The following is a 15,634-nucleotide window of genomic DNA, read 5'->3' as shown; positions in this document are numbered from 1 at the left end:
TGAATGGCTTTTAGCATTTGTCATGCCAAGATAGAGATGTCAGCCAAAATCTAATGCATATCTCCACATCTTTGGCAGATGCAGGGTGTAGGCTGATTTGCTGGATGGGACCTTATTCTGAGCACCTGCAAGTGTGCTGGAAGTTGAAGAAAACAACTTAGGAACAGGTCTAGAGAGAGGAAGCTTGGAGATTGTTGTACTTAATTTACCCCGACACCTTTTGCCCACAGCAAGCTTAAAGCAATAACATTTAATAATAACCTGAAAGCTTGGACCTGTCAAGAAATTGCAGTAGTCCAGCAATGCTGCATTTTGGTCTCACCACTTACAAAACACAGTACAAGTGCAGCAGTAATAAGTCCTCAGAATTACTCTATGATTTTGTAGTCTTGGGGAATTGGATCATTCTTATTTTAAACAACATTAACATACAAACTAACCAACTAACAAACAAACAAAAAAAACCAACAAAAAACCAAACCACCACAGAAACCCCACTGTGAACTGGATTGGGAAAACTTTGGTGATGTTTAAAACCATTAATTTTTGCTGAGTCCCTGAAGTCCATTTTCCCTGAATAATCCCAGGGTATTACACCAGCCTGAGAAAATGACTGTGAATATTTTGGGGTGGGGACAGAGGAGAAGCATCTTGTGTCCAAAAAGCAATGCTCCAGCAACAACAGCCTAAGTCTGGAGACAGCTGAAGTTATTTCTCCTTGTTACTAAAACACAAATAATTTGTTGAATCTAACTCCTGCATAAAAGAGAGATTTCAGAAACAGAAGCAAATCCTGACATATTCACATTCTCCATTGCTTATAATAAACCATGGATACTCTCAAGACTAAGTAAGTTATTATCTCATTTGTTGTGGTCCCCAAAAAGCACAAGAGAGAGAAGGAGAACAATTTTAAATGGAATTTCAGTGCCATCTCTATAGGAAGTCCCTTGCCTGAGAGAAATTACCTCATGTGGTGAAGTTCAGGACCAAAATCCACAAGATATCTCAGATCCACCAAGGAGTGCCAGGTAACACTGACCTCCACAGGTTTGCTTGTAATAACGGCTGGGGCGCTTGGAGACCAGAAACTGATATTTTCAATGTTTTGTTCAGAGGAAATATTGGTATCAGATGAACATTTCTGAAAACTATCTTCATGGGCTATAAATATTGTTTAAAACATAGATTTTTATGAATAAATACAAAATAGATCTTGGTTAAATATTGTTAACTAAAGTCCTAAGCAAGAACCATATTTCAGAAGTTTTCTGAGATCAAACTAGTAGCAATCCTACACCACTATGCTCATACTGTGAGCATATTTAAGTGAAATAAAAGCAAAAGTCCACCAAAACTCCTTATTCAGCAGGGTCTACTCACAAAGAATTCCTATTGTCAGCAGATTCTCTTTGACCCAGAATAAAATCTTCAAAACATTGCTTGTGGCTTTCTTGCTTATGGCAAGAATGCTAAAGTTTCAGAAAAATCTCAGGATTCTAGAAATGCTAGATGACATACAAAAGAATAAGCACAAAGGAAAAGCAAAATATCAGAAAATGCATAAAAGTCTATAGGACAATCTGCTCCTTTCTATATCCATTTGAGTTCCATTAGTTCTAAGTTGATCAGTGCTTTCTAAAAATGTGGGGACAAAATAGTATTATTATTAAGTAGCAATAAATATATATTAATGTGAAAGAAAGGAGAACACAATAATTAATAATGACTTAAAAAATCTCTTCCTCTGTAGGATAAGTTTTCACATATAAAATGAAATATCTGCTTCCAAAGAAATGTCAATTTGACATTTCTCTGAGGTGCTATTAGACTAAAGAACAATTTCTTATCCAAAACTTGCTGAAATCTGGTCTGTGTTGCAAGAGTTACAAGTAAACACTCTTGCAATAGAAACATATTTCAAACCATAAGAAATGAATTTGTGAATTCTGGCCCATACCTAGATGGCAAATAACTCCATCACAGAATCACCATGCTGTTATCACAACCACAAGTATTAATTCTCCACTTTCCCCAAAACAGGACTCAATGAGTACAGGCACCCTCAGAGGTGTTTCCAAGTCACATCAGAAGAATATTTCTGTTGTAATATTAAAAAATGAACACTGTATCATTAAAGTAAATGGAGCCTTAAACTCCTTTTGCTGTCATGAAAAGGGATAAAATGTGGAAAATGAGTAAATACTTTCTTGAAATGAGGCCCATAGTTGGTTTTTGGGGTTTTTTGGGGGGTTTTTTTGGTTTTTTTTTGTTTTTTGTTTCTTGCTGGTTTTTGTTTTTTTGTTGTTTTTTTTTTACTTTAGTGTAGCATATTGCAATGAGGAAGTCTGGATTTACTAAAACACTGTATGTGTGAGATGCATCAATGCCACAGCTTCAGCATGAGTTGTATATTGTGTATTACATTATAAAAATGGGACAAGAGAAGGACAAAATTGTCTATCACTTGCTGACACTAAAATGTGGCAATTGATAGATATTCATAGGATCTATATCCTTCCTTCTCCATGCCTGGCTTTGAAATAAGAGCTAGAGCAATATTCAGAGTTTAACACTTGAGCTAATCTTAGCGTATCTACTTCAGAATATCTACATTTGTGGTTGTGATTTTGTGGGAGAAAAAGAGAATTGAGAAATGTTTTTCCCTGATAGAAATCTAGCCAAAAATTGTCTTATTTTCTGGTACTATAGGACAAACTTATTTTGTTTTGATGACTGAATAAGGCCTACCTTCAGTAATTTGGCATATTGACTATATAATGGTGCAGGATTCATTTCCATCAAGAAATTTGGTTGACCTGGTTATTTACCTTTCATACCCATGTGCTTTGTATCACACTTATGGAAACTCACCGTGAACAGAAATGCCACATAAGTAATCAAGCAGGTTCACTGGAATCATCTTCCAAGGCAGTGTCTGTTGGGCACCATAAATCCTGTCTCAGTGTCCACTGACAGTGTTGGTCTTTATGGCTCATTTTTTAAATGAGCTGTTTGGCTGCTGGCTTCAGTACATAAGACTGAAATAAATTTTCATGTCAATGCAAGTTCTCCTTGCCTTCAAAACCCATTGTTTGTTTCTCTTCTGTCTTAATACCACAATACACTGATGGGTACATTAGTTCTACATCCTGATCCTACATACCTACAGTAAATATTGAAAGTTTTACACACTGGCCCAAACACACTTTGTTTCATATAGGCTGGTTCATTTTAAGTAGCCACTGACATGAACAATTCACATTTTAAAATTTTTAGATGAACATAAATCCAGAGTGACGATTAAAAATATTTAAATTTCCTCACCCCCAAAAAATTCAGATGATTTCCTTATCAAAGAAATTGCCCCTGGCTAAAGTGACAAATCTGTGCAAAATGCTGAATGTAAAAAATATTCCAATCTGGATCAAAACTTCTCAGATCCTCTCCCTTTTCAGCCTTCAACTGAAATAATCTGTTTCATAATCCTACTGTAAATCTTCCAGTATCTGTGTGAACATCAGATTATGTACCACTATAAAATGATTCACTATAATTATATTTCTTTACAGAACTTCTAGGATTACTTATACATGACTACATGTGCTTTATATGATTTTGAAATCATAAATTGTTTCACTGGACCCATTTTCTTACTGGCATGCATAACCATGTTGTAATGTAGTGATAAACTGGCCAATCTGTCAGCTGCCAGTTTGCTTGTGATTTTTGTTTCATACATAGAGGTCTTAATGGGGAGAAGTGTAAGCTGGCAAGAGATTCCCTTAGATCTGAGAAATTCTGATTAGACACAAAACTTCTCTGTCATAGGCAAAAAAAAGCAGCAGTATCATTTTAGGTGTTTGGAAGCTACTAATCTTTGGGCTTTGGGAACACTTTCCAACCTTTATGAGGTACAATTAATGTTCCTAGTCTGAAAACTTATTGTTCATTCATCCTGTATATTGCATGAATTTCTAATTCCATTGTACTGAAAAATAATCTCCTAAAGGCCAAAAATATACAAAAAACAGTAACAAGGCTGAAAAAGGTTTGTTGTGTGCTTGCAATAGGAATGGCTGAACCAAGCAGGACTCCTTGGGCTGGAAGGAAGGCTACTGAGGGAGCTACAGCAGAGCCACAGGCTCATGGGCTGTGCTGGGCAAGTGCTGTAACAGGGTTTTACATCATACCAGAATAAGGTAACACCATGTGAAGTAATCAGATACCTGATTCAAAATAAATTAATATTTCATTTCAGATGGGCACCTAGGCTATGAAATCACTAATTTGATTCACAAAAGAGTAAATTATTTGGGGGAGTCTTGCTCCTTTTTACCTAGCAACCCATAATTTAGCTTTTAGAACATCTGATGTTATCATTCCTGTTCTTTTCCTGCCTCCTTTTTTTCTGTTTTCAAAGAGGCAGGAGGCTGTGTTTATGCTCGAGAGAAGAGCCTTAATTTAAAGTCATCTAAATCAGATAATCTCCAGTAAATACTATGGTCCAGAGCACAATATCTACTACAGCTCTTGATTGCTTTGTTTACAAAGGATGTAGATGCGTGGTTAAAAAGTTGACATTTTCTTTCATCCAGTACTGGAATAGACATGACCATAGAGAAGAGCATAGTGAAACATTATAGAATTGTAGAGCAGCATGGCAAGACAGGTCTTGACTGTGCCTGGAGGCTGGGATCCACTCTGAGGTTGGGAAAGTCATGGCTATCCTTCCCAGAAAAACAGGCCCAGAGCAGTTAGGCAGGTGAGCACTGTGCATGAATGGGTCAGAAATGCTTTTAGCCCTGGGACTAAAAGTGAGTGATGCTGTGTGAGGGTGGCCACCCCAAGGTTTTGTCCAATCCTCTGCAAGTGCTGGCTGAGCTCAATGTCTCTCACACAAGGATATCACAGCATGCAAGACATTTGCTTAAAAACTTATTTCAGATGCCAATTCAGAAGCAATCAGCCAAAATGCATGAATAGCTGATCCTGGCACTCCTCCGTACCTCAAAGCAGAAAAAACCCCTCAAAGTATTTAAATTATTTTCTACTTTGTCCCTCCCTCATCTCCTCCAGAAGTACAGCTTCAGCTGTCTTAATTAGGGCAACTCTGCCTTCAGAAACCAGGATGGTAGGGATTTGTGGAATGTATTTGGCTGTCTTTCTCCCTTGTCATATTAATGGAAGAAGGTGGGTTAATCTTGGGTTCATTATCTTGGGATAAACAGCTGACAAAATCCTAGCAAAGACCAGACAGTTTGTTATTCTCAAATGAGTTAGAAATTAAGCTGAAAGGCAAGGCTTTCCTCAAGACTCCTGTGAGGAAAATATTATTGCAGTTGTTTTGATGGGTGGGGACCTGAAATGAAATTATTTGACCATCAAATACATCTGAAGTACTATATTTTCCCCTTATTGTGGACTGTACATATTTCTCCAGTGCAAAGTGAGATTAAAAAGCTGCAAAATCAGTAGGGCCACTATCTCTGGTGGTATGAGCTGATATATCTGCACTGAAATAAATTTCAAACTGGAGCCTGTGGTGTTTTGCACTCACTTTGTACAGATTGGGTGATAGCACAAGGTGAGAAGCAACAGAGGATCAGCACCAAATTCCGAAGGGAGCCAGAAATGTTACTTGCAATTTGGATCCACTTCAACAGTAAAACAGAGCCTGGGGAATTTCCCAGATCTTAGACACAGAAATGTTGGTTTTTGCTGGCCCTTTTATGCTCTATTTGGTTGCTCTGGACCTAGCCTAAGATACATTTCTTTAAGTATCCATATCTTAAACCCCCTTCAAAGAATGAAAGTATATCCCAAATCATGTAAACACTTTAAGCTAAACAGATATTTACATATATAGGTAGATTATATATCGATATGTATATTTCAGCCAATCTAAAGCAGAGCTCCTGTTGAAACCATCAATAAGAGAGAGCCACTGGACATGTAGCAGTGCTTTCCTGTCCCCAAGTAGCTTGCCATATGAATACTCTGCACTGTCCTAAAAAGACCTTTTTCTGCTGAGGATATATTTTGGTGTGAGCTCCTCCACACAACTTCTCGTGTAATTAAGTTGTATCCCTAAATACTTATCATCTCTGTAGAGTATGAATAAAATAAAATGGAATACAGTACCAGATCTCTTCAAGGCTCTTGCACCTCACAGCTGTGACATCTGAGTGTATTCAGTATCAATTATGAAATTTAGGTGGAAAGCACTATGGTCAGCAAGGCCAAAGAGGATTCAATTATTGCTACAGCTGCATTAAAGGCCTTTCCATAAATTATTTAAGTGGACTCTAAAAATTATGAAAACTAATGAGAATAATCTTAAGTGGATAGGAACAATCTTATATCATTTTAACATTTTAATCATAAAAATAATATTAAAAAATCTTTTTACCACTGAAAAAGTTCTGGGTCCTCTGTTACCTTCAACTTTGTTGCATTTAATGACATTTAATGACATAGCTGAAAAACTGGCAAAGTCGAAGTAAAGTTAAACAGATCTGTTGTTTTCCACATCTTTTGTTCTTAAAGTCACAGTAGTTTGGATGACAGAGTAAGAAAGTATATTACTGCAATGGCAAGAATGATTATTAGCAGACAAGAACTCACCTTGGCACTGATATCTGGTCTTAAGTCTACTGGACAGTGAAAGATCAGCTTTTCCTTTTCACTGAAATTCTCCAAGCATGCTGAACTCCCTGACAGCACAAAACAAACAAACACTTCTGAAAAATAAAAATATATACTTAATGTATCCCACTTGTCTTTTTTTAAAAGAGGAAGAATGAAGTAATTTGCCTCAGGATATACACTGCTTTGTGCTATGATAATCTTCTGACTTAGCTTCAAAAAGTGGAGCTGAATTCTAGGTGTAGAAATATCTTTCAAAGTTTTCTCAGGAGTTTGGACTCAATTTACTGGTGACATAAGACATGTAAACCTGCACTTGAGGCAGAGGGTATGAGCTGAGCACACACATTGCATGTATTGTTTCTTACTCTATGGTCAATAACTCTGAAATTCAAGACTTTGAATGGAGCTTTTATGCACAGGAATATGTGCCCTATTTTGGCAATTAATTTCAGACATTTGGATGAAAGTATAATTATAATCTAGCTCCAGGACTCAGCTTGTCTTTAAACAGAGAAGAAAGTGGTGTGTTCTAAGACATAGAACCACAGTCAGGTTTATGGCAAAACTCCTACTGAAGTAACTAGAAGTAGGATCAAGGCCATAGTTTAGATAAGCAACAAAATGTAAAAACCCTCTTATTTGTGCCAGTGACAGTGCAGCACCCAAAAGGAGCATTTCCAAAAGTACATTTTTGAACTGTTATTTTCTTATCTTGGTACATGTGAATATATAACTAAACACCATCCTCTGGCAGTAACATCTTGTAGCTTACCTCAGGAGACAAAGTGAGGGGCTTCAATCCACCCCTTTTGTCTTTTATCACAACCAACCTCATGTATTGGCTCTGCCTGTACAGCATGTGCCAAGAGGTCATTGGTGAAGGATAGCTTTGTCCTTCACTCTAAGGAAACTTTCCCAGGCATAAGCATGAAAACTGAACCAGGACAATTGGGTCTTGAACAAATAACTGAGGCCCAGATGATATCTGGTCCCCATGAGGGAATACCAGGCTTACAAAGTGTGATGTAGAATAAGGAGTTTATTAACATAAATACTATTTCTTTTCTACACCAGAGTTTGCAAGAACACTTTGCCTTTGTTTAAGCTGTTGTAGAATACATATTTTAAGCCTGTGTGGGGCTATGTGTGCAGATAATTTCACCCAAAAGTATGGGAAACCCTTCCTTATCTGTTTTATACATAATTTAAAAGCATTTACATTTCCTTTTTAACTGGAAAGTTAAGCTTGTATTCCCTTAATGTTTCTAATATACTGGTGAGGGAATAAAAGTTCACTGGTAAATTGTTAACTAAAAGATTTTTACTGCTTTTGATACCAATATCAGAGTCTCACACACGTTCCTCACACAGATTCCTGCCCTCTCTCTAAGAAGCGAGCTGTACATAAGTCACATCTGGAAACTCATTACTGGGTTTACAAACCTGGGACAAATTCACTGCCTCTGCCCTTTATAAAATGGTGATGTACAGATTTTGGAGCAGGTCCAAAACACAGGTAAATCAGTAGAAAAATATCTATTGACTTTCAGTGCAATTTTAGATCAGGCCAAAGGCAAATATGAGTGTGTCCAGTGATCTCCCTCATAACATTAATGAAGAAAGACAACATGAGTATATCTTATTGTAAAACAGATTGTTAAAGCCTAAATTGCAGCACACATCGCTTTACTTAAAATTTGCTCAATTTTACTTCATTCTTAGGTCCTGTGAAGGGGAGGATTAGGATAACCTTTGAACACCAGCATATATTAAAGTGTGTGTATGCTCCTGCACAGTGATCTTCAGATATTTCTCATCCACTGCTGTTTTTGCTGGTCTTAAATCCTTTAAAACTTGTGCTTCAGGGTTTCAGCCCATCTTGAACAATTAGAAATCAACTTGGCTCTTAGTTGAAGGCAGCAAACAAGACCACTTCACACCTTCTTATTTTTCCTCTCCACTGGCAGGCAGAGCAGCAGACCAGACACACCTTAGGCTTCAGCCAGCAGGACAGTCCTATGTGTCTGCTTAATAACCCTTTTTTCATTCTGTTACAATGTAAACTGTATTTGCTTATTGCTGATATTTTGACGGCAGCAGCTGCTACTGCTACTGAAATTGGGCATCTCATTTCCAAGGGCTTTCTGGGGCCGAGGAAAAAAAAAGGCAGCAAAGGAAAGGTAAGCATTTTCACTCTCCTCCTGGCTATGTGGAATGGAGAATGGGGTGATGTTTTGCACCATCTCAAAAAGAGAATCAGGAAAGGACTCCTGCCTGAAATGCTTGTTGCCAGCACCAGTTGGGCCCCTTAGGTGGAATTAGATAAGATGCAGCTGTAGCTGTCCCAGCTGCATAGTTCCCTTTTGGCATTAAATGCACGGGCAGACGGCACGGTGAACTTACCAAGCCGGAAGGTGGATGGAACAAAGATAAAACATAAGGAGGAAAGACTAAATAAAAGCACTGATCAGCAGCAAAGCATTACAATCACATTACACACTCCATAACAGGGGATCAAAGAGTTGCATATTACATTATTTCATTCCCACAGAGCTTTCCACAAGGAAATGTCTGTCTTCTCTCTGTCTTTTCTTTCAACCCTGCCCAGCTTTATGAATACTCTATTATTTTTTTCTCTATTAAAAAAAAAAAAGAAAAAAAAGTTTACATGCTGCAGAAAAGAAAGTGCAGACCTTTATCATTAATGTCGTAGAAATACAAATATGTCCACCTAAGGAAGGAGTCTTCATTAACTCCCACAGCCCAGAAAATTAAGGCACGGCTCATCAGGATCTGTGCTTGCTGTTGGCTAAATTGCAAGGGACTAGTTGAGTTGCTGGGGTTCATAATGCTGATAGAGCGGTTTCCACGTGAATGAAGGATAAACAGCGATTAATTTCAGCCAATAAATAATGGTTTGAGGCCCACATTGAAAGAGGAACAATTACTTTTCCATTTTTCCTGCCAAATGAGCTGATAAGAGAAAACAGGGGAGTTGGCCACGTAAATCAGTCTTAATTTTATCTTCCCCATTAAAAAGCAGCCATTAAGACCATCTTCGGCTCATTTCATCCTCTTCTTGTTTCACTTTTTCAATTTGCACAAAAGGGGGGAGTTTGCTCGTCATAAAATTTCACTTTGGCCAACCTATCATTTGCATCTGAGCCAATAAATAGCAATTAGCATAAACATTTAAATCAGGAACTGGAACAAATTCTTGTTCCCCCAGCAAGCTGTTAAATTACTGTATTTCACTATATATAAGAAGCGTTAGAAACAAGATCTGCTGGGCACAATTATCCCTTTCAAACAAGACATGCTTGAAATAAAAAAAGAAGAGAACTATCTTGCTGGGCAACCTTCTTGCTCGTGGTCAATGAGCTTAATCAGTGCAGAGAGAAGGTGTTCCATTAATGATGTTCAACAAAGCCTTATTTCAAGCTTTCCATCCAAAGGGATTTATTTGATCTTTATCCAAAATATATTCCCCAGGAATTAATTTAATTTGAGATGATGTTACATCATCAAACTTTTTTTTTTTTTTTGTCTAATTTTCCCCACTATGCTAAAATGTGTGTATCTTTACATCCTGGTGAGCCTGAGCTTTGCAAGCCTTGCTTTCTTGCAGGCTGTTAATTACATCAAAACACGGCCAGTGAGCACAACTCTGACTGCTTATGATGTGATAAATCAGCAATAACTCTGTAAAAATGCCAAAATAACTCCTGTGGGTTTAAACTACTCCAAACAAGCTAAGGAGGGTCAGACAGACGCCTTTTCCTTTAGATACATTCTTTGTCACTTGTAAGAATATTTTAACTCCTATGCAATATTTTTCATCCTTGCAGACTAAACAAAAAGCAAGTGGAATTTATCCCATTTTGCAGTTGGGGAACGTATTAGACAGACATGAAATGACTTGCAAAAGTCGTAGAGGAATCCTATAATGCAGCCACAGTTGGTTCTTGGACCTCAAATATATACCTAGTTCTAAGTTTAACTCTTTCCAGTGCATGAGCTGAGAAAATTGATGACAAATACAAATAAATTCTCCCTTAGGGTTATCTGGGTGCGTTCTGAACATGACCCATAGACATTACTCTGTAAAATGGGAGGGGTTTTGGAGAAAGATGAAGCAGCACTAAACCTTTTAATGCCAAACTATACAGGTTAGGGAGAACCTCCAAGTAATTCAGTGTAGCTGTCTAAAATACACCAGTTTTAATGAATATAAGCTACTGATGAAAATGGCTTCAATTGTGAGTTGGGTTTCTTTAGATTGGAGTGTTGTTTGGGAACCAGTACAGCAAAAAGAATAAGAGGAACAAAAATCAGTACAAAAGGAGCAGCAAAACAGAGATTTAGCTCAAGTATTCAAGAATTTTGAAGGGCTGTCTAGGAACAAATGTTGAATATCTACCAGTGTGCTGCTGTAGTCACTGTCTGTCCTTTGCCTTTTCTCAAAAGATCTTCACTCTTAAGGAGAAACTGCATCGAAATGTCTGTGGGACAACATAGCACAAGGCAATTTTTTCTGTGTTAAGTTTTGGAAAGCAACAAAATAATATTTTTTAAGGAGTTATTATACTATGTATAATTTCTGTGTCATTGCACAAATGTAGGGAAAAGTTTCCAAGACTTTGCTCATGCCGAATCTCATCAAATACCAATCCTTTCTCTTTGGCCTCATGTATTTTCATCCCAACTCACATTCACATAGGAAACAGGATTCCATCTTTTACCCCCAGTGAAATTTTGATTGTTTTGTGTTGATTGCCTTGTTGGAGGCTTGTAGTAAAAGAGGTCGAATTTTTCTGGGTGTCTTTTTCTTGATACTAACAAGTAAAATATTATTCACACAAGAATAGGGGAAGCAAGTATTATCATCCCCTCTCTATGAACATAAAAACTGAGGGCAGATTTACAGATAGAAGTGTATTATTTAAGCTGATAGAATTAATTAAACTACTTTATTAAAACTAATACAGAAATCTGTTCAGAATCTTATTATGGTTTGGAAGAGGTTACATTGTTATAAAAGTCACTTGAAAAATAATATACTAACATCCATGTGGTGTGTTATACCAGGCTGATTAAATTATTTTTAAAGTAGAGATGACACTATTTCTTGGTATAAACAGAATTTGTAAATCATGATAGGTTCAGTGATTTGATGTAAGGCCACAGACTAGCAGATTTGTATCCAAGACTGGCATTCACAAGAATTGTTAATATGATAATTTTCTACCTTATGAAGCAGTTTATGTATAGATCCATTGCATTGCCCTGGAACTTTTCTCTTTCCATTTCCATAAAAAAAAATATTAGGACTATCTCCTAGCAATGTATCAATCTTTAATTTAACATGATAGTAAACATAGATTAAAAGAAATATTGAAGTACTCCTAATTTATTAACAATAATCATTAGCTTTATTTTAGACAGAGTTTATCAACGAATCTGACCTTCAGTTGTAAAATTCAGAGGTACAGTTTTGCAAACAGGTGGGTTAATATCCTTGTAAGTAAGTAGATTGGATTCTGGATGGTCTTTGAGCTCCAGAACACCTTTGAAGAATACAAGGCTTGTCCCCTTGAAAAGTGCATATATATGTATTTAGACGCCTCAGTTTCTCATCCTTGGAAGTGAGAAAGACCCTTCCTATACCAAGGAAAGGTCTTGATGGTGACAACAGCTACATTAAGGATAACCTTCATATAGTTGAAGTATAACTATACATATAGTCCTGTATATTTTATAATTATGCTGAATGATTAACAGCTCTTTCCTTGGCAGCTTATTGAAGAGTTTCTGGGAGTTTTCTTTTCCATGTGAAGCTGTATAAATGTAAGTGGGAATATAAAGCAAAAGTGGAAGTCTCACGTATCAGGCAGTTGAAGAGAAGCAATAAAAAAGTGGAGGAGATAATAAAGGATATTTGTACTCTCCAACTGTGTACCCTAAAGAGAAAATAAACAAAAGGAATAGAATAGGGAAGAAATAATCTACCAGTGTGTCCAGTACTTCAATTTAATCAGACATACAAAATTGCAATTGTAATGTTGTGATTTTAAATGCCAGCTAATTCAGAAGCAAAGTAGACAGAAATGGGAGCAGTACTGGCACTTGTAGACAATGTGAGATTTCCGAGATATATTGTTTGGAATTTAGCTTTATGTTTAACTGGATTTAGGAGTGTGAAATTAAGAGGGCAAGTCATATATTCTAATAATATTTAACAAAAAATTCCAGTGGCTATTTTTTGAGAGTAAACATATGAACAACTTCTTGAAATCTATTCAAATAGAAGAATTGGCATCCAGATTTATGGAACTGTTCAAGGTCTTTTGAGGCTTTCATGAAATACAGACTGAGAAGGCATCTATCAAATTCCCAGATTCACTATCAGCTTCCTGGTGCCTGAATTACTATTCAACAACTAGTCATGAAATTGACATTTTATTTAAGATCTATGAATTGTTTTTATTATGTTAATTGATTTATAATTACACAATGCAGAGACCAGTAATTTGATGAAACAACTTGAGCTTTAGTCAGTGCTGAACAGTCACAGTTTTCTTGAAAAAAATGTATTGACAGATAATAATCCATTGTTTCACTCTTTATTTAATTTCTCACATGCAAATTAAGCAAAAATTATACACAAAATTGCTAAAATATTGGAAGAGTAATATCTCAATGGTCTCAAGGAGATGACTTTTCATTTATTTTAGTTAAATTCATAGTGCAAAGAAACCACATATTTTGGTAAGAAAGTGGGGAAAAACTAAAATTAAAATTTTGTACTCATTTCTTCCACTTTGAGATATTATAGATATTATGTAGGACATGGGGAGAATTTGGAAATCTAAATAGAAAGTTGACATGGTAGGTTTTCAAATCATTCTCAGAAATCTATCTTAGTGCATGACAAATACTATATTTCATCAACAAAGGAAAAAAAATAACTGGCACAACCTAGGGATTATTCATAGTATGACAACCAGGTATGAAAACTTTGATGATGCATTGCACCCTTGAAAATATAAAGGTTTTAAAAAAACCTATTAGTCCAATGTAGACAATTGCCAAAATAAATAAATCTGTTTAAATCCTGTTGCTTTTCTGTGGTGAAGAATTCTTGGAACAGCTGAAATAAAAATGGAAGCCACAGGCCTGGAATATGTGTTGCCGTCTCCTGCCAGGCTGTGGGTGCACGGTGGCAGGCAGACGTATGTCTTTCCTTCTCCTGCAGATGCTCCTGTCATTCTGGGTCAGAAGGAAGCAGACTGCACTGGCATGACAGACAAAAGAGGTTTAAAGGAGCCTTGCACAGGGAAGTTTAGCATTTTTGATTTGGGTACTGAAGTAGGCTGTTGCCCACTGTGATATCTGTATCTGTGCCTTTTGCTGAAAAGCAAATATTCATGTGGAAAAACAGAATGGGTGGCAGAGTCTTGTCCTAGCATTACAGTGGGACACACTGGTTCTTTTATCTGACATTGAATTTGATTCTTATTGGGAGGTCTTTAATATTTTTATAAAATTACTTTAAAATTAAATATTTCAGAAGAAATATGTTCTCCCAAAGATGAAAATGAAACGTTATACCTTTTGAGTTTTTTCATTTCTGCTTTGACTTTTTCTTATTTTCCCAGATGTAACAATTTAGTGAATTTGACATAAATTTTAAAATATTTCACTGAGGAACTTTTGAAATTGTTTAGGCAATTGAAGATTGAATTTCAGGGCTTTATGCTGGTATGAAAAAACACTCTGTGCGTGGGTTTGTATACATGGACCGTGAAGTGGCATACAGGAAATACCACACATCTTTGTGCACATTATGCAGAATTCAGATGAGTATGAGGACTGTATTACAAAGGTAGTGTGACACCTTTGTATTGTGCACCTTTTCTTTATGAGTAAAAGGAGGTCAGGGAAAGGTAGTTATTGAGTCTTGTGTATAATTTGAGAACATACTGATAAAAAGCAGAAACATCCCCCAAAAGATGTGTTGTTATTTCAGTAAGTAAAAATTAAAATTTTTATCTGTTTTTGACCTTTCTAAAATTTTCTGCTGGCTCTGGAGTAATATAGGATTCTTCATCCTAAAAATGGGTAAGACAAGCTCCAAACATTTATGGCTGAAAAGAATTAAATATCAGAAAGCATCTGTACCGATTTTAAAGGGAGGGGGGAAGTGCAGGACTTAGATATGAATATTCAAACATCATGGACATTCAAATTTAATTCTAAGATTTGGGTTATCTCTCCTCCTCTGTCTGTCTTCAATTCACAGAGTAAAAGAGTCAAATTCTTCCACCAGCATCTGGGGACAGGAGTAGGGTTCAGTGTAGGTAAGAACAAATATTGGCTTCACAATTAAATCATAAAAGGATGCTGACATATTTAATAAAGAAAGCAGATATGTCAGTGGTTTAAACCCCCAAATATTCCTTGCCACATCAAATGTAAGAAAATCCTCAGAAGCTGAGGCAGGTATACAATATCTTGGAGGCTTTAAAGACAGTCCAGACAGAAAAACTTAATGTTTGTAATCCCTAAGTTTTATATCAAAAGGTTTTGCTTTTCAAAGACATTTGGAGACTGGAGTTTCCTATAATACTAGGAAAAACTAATTAGATGTTTTTAAATCTAATAGGAGTTTTTAAAAACACTTTCAAGTACAAATTTCCTTAGAAATACAGAATAGTATCACATATGCATTATTGAATATGACAGTTAAAATGGTTTTATACCAGTGTAAAAGAAATTTGATTTTTCCCCTGTTCTGTGCTGTAACTACTTGATGGCACAGCACATCATGGACAGGCATTTTTATGTGTTTTATCTGTCCATGAGTTTTCATTCACCAATGTATTGTCTAAATTCACAGCATTAAGCTGTTATTCAGCTCCTCCCTGGTTCTGTACAAAAAGGAAAATTTTGATCATCCAACCTATTCCTTCCCACCAAAGAC

This window comes from Parus major, chromosome 3 (assembly GCF_001522545.3).
Source record: "Parus major isolate Abel chromosome 3, Parus_major1.1, whole genome shotgun sequence".
NCBI lineage: Eukaryota > Metazoa > Chordata > Aves > Passeriformes > Paridae > Parus > Parus major.
The sequence above is the reverse complement of the archived record's forward strand: the minus strand, read 5'-3'. Positions refer to the sequence as shown.